The following is an 18,699-nucleotide window of genomic DNA, read 5'->3' on the forward strand; positions in this document are numbered from 1 at the left end:
CTCTGCTTCCTAGTGCCATGTCCTGAGCTGCTCTCCTTCTCCACACCCTTCCGCCATCATGTTCTGTCTCACCTGGACCCAGAGCAATGGAGCTGGCCACCCATGGACAGAGACCTCGGAAACCATGAGCCCCCAAATAAACTTTTTCTCCAAAAATCGTTCTCGTCAAGTCTTTTGGTCACAGCAGTGTAAAAGTTGACTGAAACAAGCGTTAAGCATCAGCTCTATCACACCGACATCCAGTGAGGACTTCCCGGGAGAGCGGTGCGCAGGTCACTCTAGTAGAAGTAGCTCCCTCTCCATCTCCTGGTGAGTGGAGCTCCCCAGTCACTTGGCACCAGGCTTCTCCAGGTCCATGTCTCTGGCACCCTGAGGCTGGCCCTTTGAAAAGCAGATTTTCAGCAGGATCTGTGGCTTTCTGCTTGTCCTCGATCGGTCCTGTGGCACTTACAGGACAAGAAACAGCCTCCTCTGTGCCCTGGCAGTTTCAGGCAGAAGTGGTCCTGACCCATGTGCACATTTTAACATTTTCTCCAGACCTGGCCACGAAATGATCAACCAAATTGGTTCCTTAGGAAACCGATTTCCTTTCTGAGCATCTTCTCTTGCCGTCCAACGTACGTTTTAACCACTTCCCCCCCCACTTCCTTCCCCTCCCGGGGCGCTGAGCTCCGAGGCCGGCCACCGTGCAGGAAAGCATTACCGCGGTAGCTGGTAGTTGTAGCTTCGCCAAAAGGCCCTGCTTTTGCTCTGGGGCAAACTTGTTAAGATTGGGAGCTCCGCCAGGGTCATCTGTCCAAGAGCGCTGTGAAAGCCTCCTGGGATGTTCATCTAGCCATGGTCTAATTAATTTTCAAACGGACAAAATAGCTTCTTGGGCCGCGTAACAAGCATTTTCATTCATCTCCGCGAGGCTGGATTTGGCTCCGAGCAGGGTCACGAGGAACTCTAATGGCTGCTTCCCTCCTTTGTGTGTCCCCAGGAGAGCTTGCGTTGATGTCAACAAAGCAAGATCTATGCTTCAGGCGATTGGAGTGGGTTCAGCTTCCAGAGAGCCAAGTTCTTTGACTTCGCTGAGAAGGAAAGGGTAGGGGACCTGGCATATGGGAAGACTCTTTGGGCCCCTTTACTTTATTGGATTTAGCTACACTCCCATAATGAAATTGTTGAGATTGTTTAAACCTTCTGCAAGGACTTCTGTTAGCGAGGAGAAACTTGTACTCAAGCCATGAGGAGATTGTATTGTAGATATAATGGAATCATTTTTATCTTTTGCCTGGGTTTCTGCACGAGGGCTGACGATCTGTCCTGGGCTCGAAGCCAAAGGTCTATTTAATTTCTACTTAAATTTTCCCATGGTCAGTAGTACTGTCCCCGGAGACTGGTTTCGTTACATTAATGAATAGAGACAAAGTCGATAGCAAGCTTACAAATCCTTCGGTGGCTTTTTTTTTTTAAAGGTGTTTATTTTGTACAGTAAACACAATAACCCTATAGAAATCCCGTTCCTTATTCTTCAAGACAATGCTTCCCTGATGTCTCAGTAAAATGTTAAAATTATTTTTGCCCTGAGGACACAACTATGATCCAATAAGGCCTGCTTTTGTAAATACTGATATTCTGGCTTTGCATGAACGGTCCTGAATTATCAGTCTTGTCTTTTTATCTCATTTGGTTTATTTGGGTGGTGGTGGCATTTCTTATTTAAATTCGCATTTTAGTTATTTATTTTATGTTTTCTAGGGAGATTTGTGCTAGTTGGGAAATAGACTTTTTCTTTCCCCTGAGAGGGAGTGCCCAGACCTTGGAAACTGCCCCTCCTGGCCACAAGCCCCTCAGGAAGGGTCAGCAGGATGGCCTGACCCTAGGAGCACAGCCCATGGAACATGACACGTTCCTTGAAGTGCTGCTGCAGGGTAGTCTGACCTTGGCATTTGTTACAAAAAGTCCCCAAGCTGCTGGCTGGTGCCTTGTAGCCAACAAAGGACCACAAAATGCACCTGTGTCCTGCCTTCCAGGAGCCCCTCCTTGGTGGCAGCCTTATCAGCAGAGGCTCTCTCGCCCCTTGTTTTGCCCTGTAAGACGGGCTCTCCTCTGCACTGAGTAAAGGAAGAAGGAGAAGATCCTCCCCTGGCTAAGTGCGCTTGAAGACCCAGTCTTTGTTGGTGTGTCTTGGATGTGGCTTTGTCTCTGATGTGTCCACAACTAGAGCAGCACCTGTCTGCCTGAGGGGTGGGACACTGACCCTCCTACACACATCGGCAGATTGCCTACACCGTGCCAAGCTCTCCCCAGCCCCTGCCAGGCAGTGACATCACTTGCCTCTGTTCAGGTACAGACAGGGAATCCAGGGAGTCCATAAATAGTAGTCTTTACCCTTAACAATGCTTCCTGAGATAATAGACCTGCTTTTCACAGTTTGGAGAGAAACGGTTCCTCGTTTGTAATGTCACCAAGACCAGATCCTTGGGCAGGACGTCAGAGATGGCTCGTGATAGCTGAGCAGATGCCGTGCGGTTCCTATCCCAGCTCCAGAGCCTCTGTGATTAGCAAGGCATCGGGGTTTCCGAGACAAGAGCAAATTAATGGACATTGTTTTACAGAAGGGTTTTCTCTGCCTGGCGAAATCCGTGTCTCTTTTTAAGTTTGCAGAATTTGAAACATGTGCATACAACATGATGGTGCAGTGAGGTGCGCTGACGATATTCCTTCTCCCTCACATTGCGTATCTTTGTTCAGGAGTCAGTGAAAAGGGATATTCTCAAAACGCCAGCACAAACAAAGGCAAGACTCGGTGCCCAATATAAACATATTTCTGTTTAGCAAATAGCAGGAGTATAGAGGCCCTCCTCTTTTCTCTTCTCACATAGCAGCATGTTCTGTGCTGACTGTATTAGTTAACAAATTCGAGTCTGTTTATTTTGTTGGAAATTCCACTTCATGAATCACCGCGTTCCACAGAACAGCAGAAGGACAACATGGCCATTGTCTGACTCACACTCATCCCAGCCCGTGGAGCCCGTCCCGCCGTCCGCTTGCCGTCAGCGGGCCCTCTGTCTGCTTTCATCTTTCCAGGGCCTCCCTTCTAATAGCATTCAAATTATTTAGACACTCAACCATGTTTTTGCCTCCAGTGCAGACACTTCTAAAGAGCGCGAGCCCCAGTGTGACGACCAAATAACCCTCGACTATTTATCTTTTCACAAGTCATTATTCCGGAGGCTCTGAGGAGCTGCTCCCAGCGTGTGCACCGCAGGCAGCCAGAGCTCCTCCTGCAGAAACCGGCCGAAGGGCCTGCTCCACTCCGGTCTCTCTGGCAGGTACACAATGCCACGGTTCAGGCAGAGGGGAGGCGGGGCAGCATGGTTTGGCCATGAGTCCCCAAGTTCCTAGAATAAGGAGCATGCGGGCCCCCAAATCAATTGTGATTATTAACGATCTCTATCCCTTTTACTAATTGCAAGGAAACTGTAGGTACTCGGAAAGAAATTAAAATGTGAACAGTCACTCTCCAGTTTCATCTTCTGTTCAGAATTACTTTTTTTTTTTTTTTTTTTAAATCCCCTCTGCCTCTGTTAATGATGTGCCTCCTGGTGGTGAGTGATTGTGTTAACCACCAGGGACACGGAAATGAAGACACACGATTCTTGCCCCCGTGGAACGAGGGTCTGACGGGAGACGTGGCGGTTGAGATGTTTCCAGCATTCTCAGGCCGTTTCCCACGCAGACACGCAGTATGGATCCCCTCTCTCTCTTTTGTAAAAACATAAATGTCAGTGCCTGGTGCGAGTGCTTCCTGTGGCCTGTGTTATTCGTGTGGCCATAGGCAGAGGGTGTACAGGGTTCTTTCTCCTCCAAACAGCACCCTGGATTTGTCTTGGGGAATCGCCTCTTCTGTGTTTCATGTGCTCCTCCCCGGATTGCACATCCATCCCGTTTCCCCTACAGCCAAGGGGGAGATGCATCCTGAGTTCATTCTCTTTAGTTCCAACCAGAGAACTTGAGGGTGGGATCATGGTTGAAGGGCATCAGGCCAGAGAAGGGAGCAGTATCAGGTGCTGGGTGGTCCAGGGCTACCAAGTCCCGATCACTTTTCAGCTTCCTGTTCGTTCTGTGGGCAATGAAATTGCTCCAGCTGCTTCCCCTTTATTTGAGTAACCAGAGTTACTGTCACGGTTGGTATGGGAGGTGTCCCTCAAAAGCTCCTGTGTGAGACCATGCAAGAAGGTTGAGAAGTGACGTGATCAGGTTACGAGAGCCTTAAGCTATCAGTGCATTAATCCACTTGAATGGATTAGTTGGCAGTAACTGTAGGCAAGTGGGGTGTGGCTGGGGGAGGTGGGTAACTGGGCGCGTGCCTTTGGGGTTTATAGCTGTCCTTGGGAGTAAGAGCTCTCTCTGTCTCCTGATGCCACGTGCTAAGACACTGTCCTCCTCCACACCCTTCCACCATGATGTTCTTCTGCCTCACGTTGACCCAGAGCAAGGGACGTGTCTGTCCATGGACTGAGACCTCTGAAATTGTGAGCTTCTAAATAAATGCCTCTGCTAACTGTTCTTGTCAGTTCTTTTGGTTACAGAAGAAAAAAGCTGACAGGTGAGGTGAGGCAGAGGAGAGCACCTGAGGACGTGGGAATCAGAAAGTACAGCTCTGCCCACCAGAAACAAAATATCCCAAAGGCACACCCCACGGTGACCCACTTCCTCCAGCCGCACCCTACCTGCCTACAGTCACTGCACTAATTCACTGATTAGGTCACAACTTTCATAATCTCATCATTTTTACCTCTGCCTGGTTCTCGCACAGTCTCACACGTGAGCTTTTGGGGGACACCTTCTATCCAAACCATAACAGTCCTATCAACACGTATTTCAGAATATAAATACATGCAAAATATATTCTTATGTATTTAACTTTGGACAGATGTTTAGGGATGAATTTCTCAAAAGAAAACTGCTGAGTCAAAGAATTTGTGTATTTTTAATGATACCCAACAGTGTCTAAGACTCTCATGTGGGTAGAGGAATACTGATGGAGAATATAGACAATAAAAAAATCAGTAACAATTCACGTGTAATAACTTTGTGGCCCTTGTGTTAGGTTTTGATCACTGTGACCAAAATATGTGACAAGAACAACTGAGAGGAGAAAAAGTTTATTTGGCTCATTGGCTTCTGAGGTTCGGTCCATGGTGGGCCAACTCCATTTCTGTGGTCCAAGGTGAGGCAGAACATCATGGTGGAGAGGCGTGGGGAAGAGAGCCATTCTGTTTATGAAGGTCAGCAAGCACAGAGAGACGGGGGGAGTAGCCCGAAGGAGGAGATATCATTCCTATGAGACCAGTGATCCACCTCCTCCAGTCTCACACCCCACCTACCTACAGTTACCACATTTAGCTAGGAGGACTGATGAGGTCGTGGCCCCCGTGACCTAATCCCTCACCTGCTAACTATCCCTGCATTAACACAGGGGCTTTTAGGGGGCAACTCATATCTAAGCCATTATAGTCACTAAGTAAAAAGGTAATTCCTCCTGAATTTAGAAAATAAAAACTAACACTAAATTTGTGAAACCTGAAAGTATCTAAAAATATCAAGAAAAACTGATCACCAAGTCATGCACGATTCTTTCACCCAGATTGCAAGAGCCGCATCCACTCATTATCATTAATTTTTATTCTAATCCAAATTCGACAACTTTTTTATTGGTAAAGGATTGTCATCCATCATAGCTGGAAGTAGAATATTCTAAATATATTTCTTAAATTCTGAGTATATGATATTTTCTACAGAATTTCTTTTCTTTTTTTTTAAATTTCTGATTTTTAAAAAAATATTTGATTTTTAGTTTTAGGTGGACACAATGTCTTTATTTTATATTTATGTGGTATTGAGGATTGAACCCAGTGTCTCATACATGCTAGGCAAGCACTCCACCACTGAGCCACAACCCCAGCCCCTAAATTTCTGATTTAATTGCTTCTGCTTAGCATACTCCATGATTCCAACCTTTTGAAATTTGCTGGGACTTTCTTCATGGCTCGGTGGCAATTGTAGTTATGGTTATGTGTACAGGTGACAGATGTGTCATCTCCAGTTGGGACAGCATTCTGCATACTTGATTTAAGGTGAATCTGCTGTTTGCATTATTCAAATATTTTATATCCTTACAGATTTTCTCCACTTCATCTATCAGTGAAGAAAAGAATATGTTAAAATTTCCTATTGTTATTATGAATTTGCCTAGACAAATTCCGTCAATTTTTCTCCATATATTTTAAGGCTAAGTTGGTAGGTGCATACAGATTTAGAATTCTTATATCTTCCTACTGAGTTAAATATTTATTATTTAAATTGTCCCCTCTTCAACCCCAATAATGTTTTTGACTTCAGATATTTTTTTTGTGTCATTTCACAGCTTCTATATTGTTAGTTGACCTTGCATGTAGTTTCCTCTCTTAAAAGTAGTTTGCTTCCAACTCATTTCGTGTATCCCCGTCAAACAGCATAAACTGGGTTTTTGTTTTGCTTTGTTTTTAGATCCAGTTGGGTAGTCTTTGTCATTTACGCGGAGCATTTAGCACATTTACAGTTAATGTGAATATTGACGCGTTACAGGGTGTTTTCCATCTGTCCAACCTGTTCTGTCTTCTTTTTCCTTTATTTTTCATGCTGTTTTGGATGGATTAAACGTTTTCATCACCTCACACTTTTCTTTAGTCGTTGGGAATTTCCCTTATACTCCTTTGGTGTTCACAGGATTCTGGCTTCTGTCTTTGACTTATGTGTCTGATAATCGTGTCTTGACCTCTTTGTAAACTCAGTGCTCACTACTGTGATGCTGTTTATCCCTAATAATTGATATGACGTTGTGTATTTTATTTTTAAATATTGCAAAGCCAGCAAGATAGTATGATGATTATTTTCTAACTTGATATCCATTCTGCATATCCACGTGTTGACCCTTTTTGTGTTTCTTTCCCCTTTTGTACCTCTCCATTCTTTCTTTTGGGATTTTCTTCCTTCTGTTTAAAGAATACTCTTTAATATATTCTTCAGTAAAGTATCTGCTGGTGACAAATTCTAGCCTTTTAGAATCAAAGTGTCTATTTTGCCTTCATTGGGAATTATTTTTTTTTAATTTGCCAGTTTGACAGGTGATAATGGTATTATATTGCTTTAATTTGCATATATTTTATATATTTACTATCTTCTTTCTATCTTCTCTTGGGTACTTAATATCCTACAGTGTTAAAAGCATCTTTTTTTCTTTTTTTTCCCCCTCCTTTTCTTTTTCTTTCTTTTGCAGGGGCGAGAGGCTGAATTATTCAGTTATCAGGGGTGAAGTACTGTGTTTGGGGTAACTCATTTTGTTCCCATGTCCCTGTGTGTGTGTGGAGACAGGGGCTGTCTGACTGTGAGCTGCCCGTGATTAGTGGCTTCCTGCCCCAAGCCCTCTACACGTCTGGACGGTGCTTCAGATCTCACAGGACCAACTATCCTTGTTATGAGCCTGGCCAGTCATGAAGGATGTCTTGATTTTTCAAAAGATATCTCCATGATATAGACAGATGTTAGAAAAATTACAAATTGCATTCATCGCCAGGTTTCTTATTTCGTATGTCCCATAAGAAAACCTGGGTGACAGTCAACTTTTAGAGCTCAGAGGATGTTGTAAACTCCTACAATCTTGATATCTCAATGCCTTTTGGGGAGGGGTCCCAGGGCCACGGGTGAGGGGGGCCGGAGCTGTACCTCTCAGCCGCCCTCCCCGCCCTTGGCTTCCATTTTGAATCTGACTTCAGGCTTCTGAAGCCAGGATCAGGCTTCGGTGACCCTGGACTGGGTGTCCAGCTCTACCCACACCCAGCGACTCAGATGCTGGTCAGAGGTGTCTCTCTGCAGCATCCAGGGCTCCCTCGCTGCCTGGAGCCCCCTTAGTGGTCTGGCAACATTTGCCCTTCAAGCGACCTCGTTCCTGCAGACCTCTAGTTGGCATGGGCTCTTCTCTCTCTGCCTGACTCTTCCTGCTTGCCTCTCGTGCCCTGGGACGGGGGACTGCTCTCCTGGCCCACCTCACCCTCCCGGCTCAGGATCTGTGAGTGAGAATCTTCCTGCTTTGTTTTGTATTATGGTGACCTGTTGGTTGGCACCATCATTGGATTTGGGCCTCCAATGTGCCTGAAGAGCCAGGGGCTGCCCAGGCCAGGAGGACCCACAAGGTCCAGTTCCGTTGCCAGAGCCATGGTCCGGCAGCCAGAACTGGGCCCGGGTCAGACAGGAGCACAGGGGTGTCCTTCAGTGTCCACAGGTTTCTGTCTGGTCCCAGGTGGGACAACGAGCCTTCAGGCCACCACCAGGTAAAGACATCCTGTGACAGGCACCCTGTGAACAGCCACACCCTGCTCCCCTTTGGTCCCCGCTGGCTGGGCTGCCTGTCTCTCTGAAATTGGGGTTTTGGAGCCCTGAATTAGCTGGAGCTTGCGAAACAGAGATTCTAGAGAAAACAGCCAGAATTTCTTAGAGATGAAAAGGTATCACAGGTAAATCCCATCTGCTGAGACTCCCAATTCATTACAAATAGAGAAATGCTAAAATTGGCTTTTAAAATGATACTTCTTAAAGCTTGACATTTTCAAATTAAAATCCTTAGTAAACACACTAAACACAATGAACTGTAATTGTATTTCTAGAGTTTTTTTTTTCTTTTTTGAGGAAGGACTTTATTTCACCACTGTAGTTTCACAACAAATATAATTACATGGATGTTTTTGCCAAACAAAACTATGAGCAAAAAGGTAAAGATACACAGCCTTACAATTTTTTTTCTTTTTCAAAAATGAGAGCTGTTTAACAATGTAACGCATATGAAAAGGTGGCTAGGTGTTCACCTTCTCAGCCTGACGTAGACGCTGGATTTCCGAGTAACTCTGCTTCTGACTACATTTCTGCTAACTGGATCACTAAATTATTTCCTTAGTGGAAATAGTTCTAATTGTATCCATTTGGATTTCTTGAATGACGTTCTCCAGTTGGTAACTCAGAGAATGGCTAGAGCTTTTGAAAACAAATGTTAACACTGTGCCTCAGGCAGAGTCCAGACCGTGAGACACGGGTGGAAACTTCTGTGGGAAACGTTGCTTGTTTTCCGTCCTTGAGTATCTTCCTCTGGTTACCCGTAGTCAGATACAAAGCTTGTGCCAGGCGTCCACCCCCAGGCTCTCTGTGGCTGACCACCCAGTCCCAAGGACCCCTGCGAGCTGTTTTCCCAGTCCATGTTGCTCCGCCAATGTCCCTTTTCATTGCAGTGATGGCAGAGTGGAGCAGGAGGTGAGCCACCACACCTGAGTCTTCTCCCTAAGGGGCCACGCCAGGCTGGAGCCCCGACTCCTTCCAGACCAGGACATCTCCACTGGGTGACTCGGCATTGTCCCTCTTCCCTGGGGCGTTCCAGAAGGGGACCTCTTCCTAGATCTCTTTGGAAGGAAGCGTTCTTCCTGGGCCCGTGGAAGCGCACCTGGGGATCAGGTATTTTACCTGAACAGTTTGCTGGTTTCTCTGTCCCTTTCCCGCCTTACCGATATATTGCTAAGTAGCAGAGGATAGGACACGGTGGCTTGAAATGTCAGTGATCTGTCATGCTTCAGGGGCTTGCATCAGGAGTTCGGGCAGGTCTCACCTGCCGGGAACTGGCTGGAAGCTTCCAGAAGATGTCCCTTGTCCAGCCCGCCTCTGTGGACTGCTCTGCGTGGCCTTCTCTCTCTCCATATGGCATCTAATCATTTAATGTTCTGGCCTGAGCTTTTTTAGACCTGGACATCTGGCTCCCACTTGGAAAGTGGATGCTCTTCAAGGGTTTCAGGAGCCCTGACCAGAACTGGCAGTGTTCTCTCCTGCAGGGTCCACAGGAGACCCGATTCCTGGGAGGGTGGGTAAAGGAGGCCCCCTCTGGACCACTGGAGTGACAGGCACGTCCGGGGCAGGAAGGAAGGAAGCGAAGGGAGCCTTCTTTAGGTGCTCCTCCCCATTCTCCCAGCGAGTACGTGGTATTTCTTTTCTGAAGACCAGAACACATTGCTTCTTCCAAACTTGTATTTATTTTAAAGCATAAATTAGAACATGAGTTGCACATATGCTTACCCACTTGGTCCTTTTCCTTATTGACTAAAGATAGAACAGACTTGTTCTAAACAGGCTTCGGTTAGTGCAAAATATGTAGGCCACCCTATAGAAACTTGCTTCATAATCAAGAATTCATGCAATGTGGGAGTTTTTCATTTGCTTCAGCCCTGCTGGTATTAGCCAATAAAGGAATTATAGTTTTAATAACTAGTTGACACAGCTGATTTTATCGATTTTAATAAATAATCAAACATGCCTAAAAGCAAAAACATCAAACAAATGATTTAAATCCCTGAAACCTTGCCTGCGCTAATCACGAGATTCCGTTAAATGGCGAAGATAAAAACAGATTAGTGTCATTAGGCAAAAAAAAAAAAAAAAAGAAAGAAAAAAAAGAACATGCTCCAATTACAGATTATAAGTCTTATCAGTTTGCTTAATAAAAACCTGAAGTGCTAAATGAGCAACTGTGCTCTTACATGTTCACAAAGTGCCCCTGCCCCCTGCTTTCTTTCACCAGGTGCCCATGGGAACCACCTCTGTGCAGGGGAGTCTGAGCCTGGGGTGCCCACCTGGGTCAGCCAGCGTCCATCACGGTAACGGAACGCCCGAGGTAAGCAACGTGGATGGAGAGAAAGTACCTGGTTATAGGTTAGGGAGTCTCCGTCCACAACCAACTGGTCGGGTGGTTTTGAGCATGTGGCAAGTCAGCACGTCCTGGCAGGTGCCTGTGTTGATAAGACCACTCACCTGGTGGCCAGGAAGTCACGGGGAGAAGGGGGCGGGGCCGGCATTCCCCTGAGGGTCGTGCTCCCAGTGACCCTGAGACCTAAAGTTAGGCCTGCTAGACGTTTCCCCACCTGGGTGACCACTGCCTGGGGAGCAGCCTCTAACCCACAGGTGGCCTTTGGACTACTGAACCACAGCACCTCCCTCCTTCATTGTGCTCTCTCCTTCACTGTTCCCTGCCCTGTGAGGGCTGACAGACGTGGAAACCCAGACCACAGAGATGAGCAAAGTAGCCCAAGGACCTGCTGCTCACGGGAAGTTGCACTGGGATTTGTACTCGGGACTCGGAACTCATCCGACTCCACGTGACCTCCACCCTTCGGCTCTCAAAGGGATAAGTACCTTACCCCACTGCAGCGCTGAGGTTGGGCCCTGCTCTGTGATCCAACCCACACACTGCACAAAGAGAGGGTGGCCGGTTCTCACTGATGCCCTTTGCACATGTGAACATCTCTGCTGTCGCTCCCTGCTCCTGTCTAATAACCTAGTGACACTGTGTCATGTGCAGTTGCTCGGGAATGATCCACCCCAAGAGGCCCCTGCCTTATGAGCATGGGATTTTCCACCCTGGGCTCTTCTCCTTTGCTCTGTGTCAGACCCTCTTGGTGTGGCGGTGAATGCAGACTCCTGGGATCACCATTTCTGAGTGCATAGAGTAAAGTGCAAAGGTCACCAGTCTTACTGAGCACAGCTGAATTTATGAACCCAGGTTAAGTTAGCTCAAGCACGAGAACAAAACTACAGCAGGCTGGGTATAGGGAGGGGTGAGTTTATTGGCTTAAAGCAGGGAGGGGTGTCAGCAAACCATGGCCCTGGCCCCGATCTCACCAGCTACCTTTCTTGTGAAGTTTATTGTAAACTATTATTTCCACTCATCTGTATCTCACCTGTGGCTTTTTTCCTAAGGAGCTAAACTGCAAACATTCTCCCATTTTCTTTGCAGATGTGTCTCCCTTGCTGCGCCCGAGACCGCTTTCCAGCTGGCCTAGGGCTGTGCGGGTGGTAGAGCATCTGCCTGGTAGGGTGAAGCCCTGGGTTTCATCCTCAGCCCCCCAAAACACAGAGGAGATGAACCTTCCAGGATGCCTTGGGGCTCCAAGCATTTGCCCAAGGTGTCGGACATGGCTGCTGTTGAGGTCCGACCAGTGACGGGCTTCACTTTAGGACCCTTCTCGCCAGGCCTAGAACTGGGGAGGCAAGTCCATCCTTCTTCTGTTGGTTACTCCGAGGGTGCCCAATTGTTACCTCACAGAAGCCGACTCTGACCCAGGACCACTCTCAGTTAACCCCCAATTTAAGTGTGTGAAGAGGTCCCAGGATTGCCACGGAGACGGAAATGGACACAGATTCAACAACCTCCTTATTACAGAAGTGGAGCCAACGGGTTCTGAAGGGTCTAAAAGAAAACAGCGTCTCAGTTCCATTTCTGTAATAGGAACGGAAACAAAGGTGGGGGAATCTGCTAACGCCTGTCCAGACCCAGCCTGGGAGGAGTGCAGAAATCCAGACCGTCCAACAAGCCGACCCCTTGTTGTTATGAAGACGGAAACCGAGGCCTCAGTCCCAGAGGGGCAGAGTCTCACTGCTCGTGTGACGGCTGAAAACACACTGATTAAGAGAGACCTGGGAAGTGGATTCTGGAAGAATCCAATGAAATGGATTGCCACAGGTAAGTGCCTCCTGGTGACCAGAAAGGCAGTGTTCTATGCTAAGAGGCAATAGAGCCTCGGCCAGGAGGGACCGTCTCTGCCCTGTGGTGAGCGGCACCCCAGGCAGAGCAGGAGGGCCTGCTGCTTCTTGTTGTTTAGATGTGAGGTTCCCCCAGCCACCCATGGGTCAGCCAGTGGAGGAGTGTTCAGAGGTGAAATGCTTAAGCCTAATCCACTCTTCAGTGGATTAATCCATCGGATGTAGTAATCAGTGGAGTTCACCCCCAGAAACTCTGAATGTGCTACCGTGACATGGGCTGGGTCAGCATGGCTAAGGGTCTCATGATGGACGACCCCCTGGGTTATGGGGGGAGTATGCCACGACAGGGGTCCTGGGAAGTGAAGGGAGGAGGCAGAGTCAGAGACAAAGGAGGCCTGAAGACCCTGCGTTGTGGCCCCTGGAGAGGATGGGAGAAAGCCAGGGGAGGCCGGAGGCTCCCGGCAGCTGGAGCAGACAAGACAGCCTTCTCCAGAACTTGCAGAGCACCCAGGAAGGCCCAGCCCTCTGCTATGGTGAGCTGTCGCCCATGGGGCCACAGATACAGGTGGCCAGTGGCCAGCGCTTCGTCCTCCCCACAAGGTGATTCTTCTCCATTTCTGTGTGTTGAATTCTTCCTTCTCTTACCTTCAGGTTGGGAAGATTGAAGGAGTGAAAGAGGCAATGACGTTCTCATTGAACAAGACGCAACTCAAAACTGGGGTCCTCCTGAAGCAGAGGAGAACACACTGCACCCGTGACTTCTTCCTTGGAACGTCAACTCTCCTCCAGGGTGAATGATTTAACATATTTTTCTTTTAAAACAAACACGGATGTATCATGAAGGAGAGTGTCAATTTTGCATGAATTTTTAAGAACGGGACTGGATTATTCAGTCACTCTCTCATTGCGGCTGTGACTGTGGGTTAGACCTCACTACACCGTGCTTCAGAGGCACGCTGGCTTCAAGGCCCATGACTGCCACAGGAGCCCTCACTGTCCCGTCCACCGCGTCGGCTTCCCTTGGGCTTCCTCTATAGGAACGCCATCTCTGCCCCATGATGATGGTGGTCATCCACTTCCAAGCAGGAAGAGCCACCGTGGCTGGTCCCATGTTGACCTGTGACAGGAGATTATCCAGGGACAGTGGCGGTCCAGTGGGTGACATAGCCTGCCCACCAGTGGAGGTCAGTCGGCAGCCGGAGGGGATTCCGGGCAAAACCAACCCTCGCTCACTGTGAGCCTTCACAGAAGCGGCTCCCTGACCTCCCGGGGCACAGGGCGTGCTGGCCCTCCCTGTAGGTGCCTGTGGCAAAGGCGAAAGCTTTCCCTTGGTCTGTCCTCTGGGCGGGCGGAGGATGACCACGGGGAAGAGGCCACTGCTGCAGCACACGTCCCCTGGCACTAGCTCTACCCTCGTAGAACTTCTGCCCTGGTCCCCGTGATCTGTACTGGAGTTTGAGAACAATGACTTTTTTCCGAGAAGTCAAGGACATGACACGGGGTGAGCGGTCCACCTCCCAGTATCTCCCAAAGGCTTGTGACTTAAGATTCCCGGCTCAGTGTTTCCAACAAACATCATGAACCACAGGGACCTTAATTCCCCCCTTAAAACGACAATAGGGACTTTGATTACCAAGTCAGATCAGGCTAAGCCAGAAGGAGCAAATCAAACTGTCAAAGTCCTGGGGACTTGCCCAGGCACGTCCTCAAGTGCTTAGGAGCCTCACCCCAGGGACCCTCGGAGCAGACAGACCTGGGTGGTCAGGACGTGCCCCTCTCCAGAACTCATCTTCCGGGAAGCTCACTGAAGGCTCTGAGAAGTCCTGCAGGCAGGGGCCCTTTGGCTTTGCTGCTTATGGTCCCTCTCACCCTGGTTGACAGCTGCTGTGACCACCCTGAAGTTTGGTCACCTGTGAGTTCCCTGAAGGATTTCTGAGAAGAACGGTGTTTTCAAGCCCAAGAACGAGAAGTTTGGAAGGCTTGGGCTCCTCCTCTTCTCTGCAGAGCTTAAGGGAGGAGTTCAAAATGCACCGAACTGTCACAGCAGAGAAGGACAGTGCTGCACAGTGCGCCAGGCCTGCGCTGGGCAGAGGTCAGTAGCCAGGTCCCCAGAGGAAACCGGGAACTGAACCCCGAGTCCAGCCTTGGAGATGAAAGTCACCTGCCTTCCTACCTTCCTTCCTCTCTGTAGGGTCGCTGGGATCCTTCAACTCTTTCCTCCAGATGATGTGGAAGATTAGAAAGGAGCAAAAATTGAACAGGATCCCGGTTTTTCAGGTGCCCTCATCGCGCGCCCACTGAAATGGCCCTGGAGATGAAGTCGCCCCCACCTCCCTTACCCCTGCTTCCTTGCTCGCCCGACCAGCTCTGCCACCTGTGACATCCAAGCAGAGGTGCCAGCCTGGGCGAGGAGTGGGCTGTCCCTGCAGGCGCCCCGCCCTCGCAGCCCTGCGCCCCGCCACGCCCCTTCCTTGGCTGCTCAAGCTACGCGGCCTCATTGCCTTCCCTGGGCTGATGAGGGAAACCGTTCCCAGGGACGGGCATCGCAGTGCTGAGGGGGCTCCTCTGGGCTCTCCAGGCCGTGCCCAGCCCTTTACAGACCCCATTTCCTGTCGTCTTCCTGCACATGTGCGACACACTCACTGTCACCTAAACGTGTCTTGCTATTTGTCAACGGAGGAGCAGAGACTTGGGACCCGTGAGCAGGCTGCTCAGGGCCAAGGTTGGGAGCTGCGGGCAATAGTGAGAGGACTGACCCGCCTCCTTAGGATGGAAGTCCTGGAAGTCAGGGGCTGAGGCTTTAAGGAGGAACCAACAGAGGGAATTAGAGGGAATTCCCTTTTCTGTGGAAAATGACTTGGGAGCTCTTCCTCTTCTGACCACACTGGCTGTACGTGGAAAGAATTCCGTGTGAGTGTGTGCATGAGTGTGTGTGCAAGCACTCATGTGAATACGCGTGTGTGGGGATGTGTGTAGGTCCGTGTGTGCACATGTTTCTGTGAGTGTGTGCGTGTCTGTGAGTGTGAGTACTTTGTGTGCGTGTGTGAGAGTGCATGTGTGTGTGTGCATGTGAGCATGTTTGTGTTTGAGAGTGTGCTTGTGTGTGTGTATGTGTGTGTGTGTGTGTGTGCACATGGGGGGTGGAAGGGAAACAAGAAAGTGAGGATACGTTCCACAGCAAGGAGCAACCACACGCCCCTCCTGCCCTCACAGTGAGCCAGGTGTGTTTTTGATTCAGTGTAAAACGTGCATGGTTTTTCGTGTGGAACTCCTTTTATTTGTATTTGACGTGTCCACTTTTCAAGAAGGACACTAGCATGTGGCCTGTCCTTCAGCCTCGTCAACCTTCTGCTGCTTTGATGATCATTTGCTCTCTTTTAATAAATTTTGTCTGTCCAATGAACGTGAGGGGTTCACCCCCCACCCCCCCCATCCCCCCCCCGTGAAGCCCCTGCGGCACACTGGACACCGGGATACAGAGGAGCAGTATGGAAGCCGAGCCTGGCCCCTCAAGCGCTCGCCTGCAAGCCTCAAATCCTCTCTGGCCTTCTCTAATCCATTGTCACTAAGGATCCACATGGTTCTCCATCCAAGAGCTCCAAGGACGCCTCAGATTGTGGCAATGTTAACAGGGGAAGCGACTGCCAATACTGCACCTTTTATTATCTTGGGATTGTTTTCAAGTGAGTGAAATAACTGGGCTCCAGCCTGCACCTGTTAATGGGGCTTCTGAAGGCACTTCTGCAGGTCTTTGTTTGGAAGTGGTGATCTTGTCCTGCAGACGAGCTGGCCGCTGGGACTTCCTGCCGTGTGAGGGTAAAGCCCGGGAGACGGTTCCTTTTTAATAACCATTTTCAAAGCAACTTATGAAATCGTCATCAGCTTTTTAAAAGAAGTAGTCCTTATCAAGGGGGAGGAAAGCCTATGAGATCCGTACCTGTCTAGGCACCAGGTGGGAGGTGAGAGGTGACAGGTCCACCGGGGACCCATGCCTGGGAAGCAGTACTCCGAAGGCAGCCTGTTAGAAGACACGTCTTTTATTTTTACCAACCTCAAGTTTCTGTTCTTCCAACAATCTATTGTTGCTGAGTGGAAGGTGGAATAGACTGAGCTTTCTACAAATGGACTCTTTGCACTGTAACCCCGAGAGTTCAGATGAGAACCCGTCATCCGCAGCCAGCCCCCGGGTGCAGGTAACTTGATTTCATCATGAAGTTGTTTTGAGTCTGCCAGCACAGAGCAGAGACGACTGATGATTTATGACGGCCTCTGCGTTCGGTTGGTTCTTTTGATCTTTCAGTTGGGAACATTTATGGGACTAATTTCATTTCTTACTGCAAAATCTATGCCACACTTTGGTTTGTGCCGTGCATTCCAAAAGTGATCCAAATTGATTGGGTGAAGTCAGAACTCTCTGGACTCAGCATCTTATCATTTCACTTTGTCCACGGATTCTGAATGGGTTCGGTGCACAACTAAAGGGCTTTTGAGTCTCAGGTTCAATTTAGTTTAACTATCTCATCTTAAAAGAAGATTATAGGGGCTGGGGATGTGGCTCAAGGGGTAGTGCGCTCGCCTGGCATGTGTGCGGCCCAGGTTCAATCCTCATCACCACATACAAACAAAGATGTTGTGTCCGCCGAAAACTAAAAAATAAATATTAAAAAAAAAGAGAAGATTGTAGCTGCTTCCAATGAAATAGCAGCTGTTATTTTTAAAGAGTTGTTTTAATGTTTTTTTATTGTTGTTTTTTTATTCTGGACATGGAGGAAAGAACCAAATAGATTCATTTCTTGGGAAGAAAACTTTGGCCTGGTATTTTCGTCTGGTTACCTTGAATTAAGAAAAAGGTGGAAGAATTAGATGTAAGCTCCCTCTTGTTGGCGTCTACCGATTCTAAAGCATCTTACTATGAGTTCAGAAATGCAAATCTCATCATCTCTTCTCTGAAGTTTATTCCTTAAATCTTTCAGTGAAAAGTACCAAATAATTTCCCGTCTCCAAGGCCGGGAACCTTCTAATAATTCCGTCCCTCCTTTTATCTCTGCAGCCCCAGATTTCTCATTGCTCCAGGGCTCTGCGCTGCCATTGCTCCGCGTTCACCTCTGGGAGGCAGTGTTCACAGTGATGGCAAATTTCAGTCATGCCCTTGCTGTCCCATCCTCCTGCTTCTTTTTGACTCCATGACAATCCGTGGCTCCCAGCAAAAATCTAGCCGCCTCTGCTTGTCCTTCGAAGCAAAATACGTTGTCCCCTTCCAGCTCTCACTGTCCCTTTGTGTCTCTGCCCGCTCTGTGCTTGTGGACCCCTCCTCCTAGAATGCCCTCCCTCTCTTCCTCTTCTGGTCTTCATTGAGCTACTCACACTGGCTGGTTTAGCCCCTCCTTCCTGCCCTTTCCCCAACCATGGCACCCATACTGGCCCATCCCTCATTTCGGACCTGCCGTAGTCCCACCGGGGTCCATGGGAAGGCTCTCTGACTTCCTCAGCTAGATTAGCTCCCCCTCCCGAATCTCATACTGTCCTTATTTTCCCACAGTGACTCGCACGAGCCTGGACTTTAGAGCAGGTGCTTCACGTTCACTGATGGATCTGGACCATGATGTTCCTGGGTTGCACCGAGATGCGAGGTAAACACAGTGTTTGCTGATATTTTTCATGGTTTATGTTCTTGGCTTCTGCAAGTCCCCTGGTTCCATTTGCCACAAATTGAAAGTGAGGCAGGCATGCTCTTCCTGGGAGGACGCTGGTGGATTATGGTAGATGAGCATCCCCAGGGCACCATTGTGACGTTTCTTCCCAGGTGCTGTGGGGGACTGGAAAAGGAGGCAGTTGGCCACAGGCTAAGTTCAGAGGTCAGCAGAGCAAGGCCACTGCGGCCAGGCAGTCCCTGCAGTCCTCCCAGCCAGGTTTTCCTTTGCTGCAATCTGGAAGTTCTGCGTGGGATCCCTGAGAGATGGGTGCATGGAAGGGCAAAGGAAAGCGGCAGAATGTCTGTTACCATTGCCTGGGGACTGGACCCCGCCGTCCTGTGGAATCTGCAGTCCTGCTGAAGTCAAGATTTCCTGGTGGTTAGAGAGGCCCCTCCGCCACGGAGGG

General features: G+C 48.8%; 1 long non-coding RNA gene across 17 annotated transcripts in view; it reads left to right on the forward strand.

Moving 5' to 3' along the window:
* Nucleotides 1–65: 65 nt before the first annotated feature.
* Nucleotides 66–18,699, forward strand: part of LOC125611719 — a 42,613-nt gene continuing 23,979 nt past the window's right edge. For 11 of the 17 annotated variants that reach the window (XR_007341907.1, XR_007341917.1, XR_007341914.1 and 8 more), the window contains exons 1-4: nucleotides 66–9,528; nucleotides 10,643–10,735; nucleotides 11,109–12,580; nucleotides 13,252–18,230. This is a non-coding gene — a long non-coding RNA (uncharacterized LOC125611719). Of the gene's footprint in view, nucleotides 10,736–11,099; nucleotides 12,581–13,251; nucleotides 18,231–18,699 lie in introns of all 17 variants that reach the window. The other 6 variants (XR_007341915.1, XR_007341923.1, XR_007341912.1 and 3 more) reach the window with 5 other exon arrangements.

This window comes from Marmota marmota, unplaced genomic scaffold (genome assembly GCF_001458135.2).
Source record: "Marmota marmota marmota unplaced genomic scaffold, marMar, whole genome shotgun sequence".
Taxonomy (NCBI): Eukaryota; Metazoa; Chordata; class Mammalia; order Rodentia; family Sciuridae; genus Marmota; species Marmota marmota.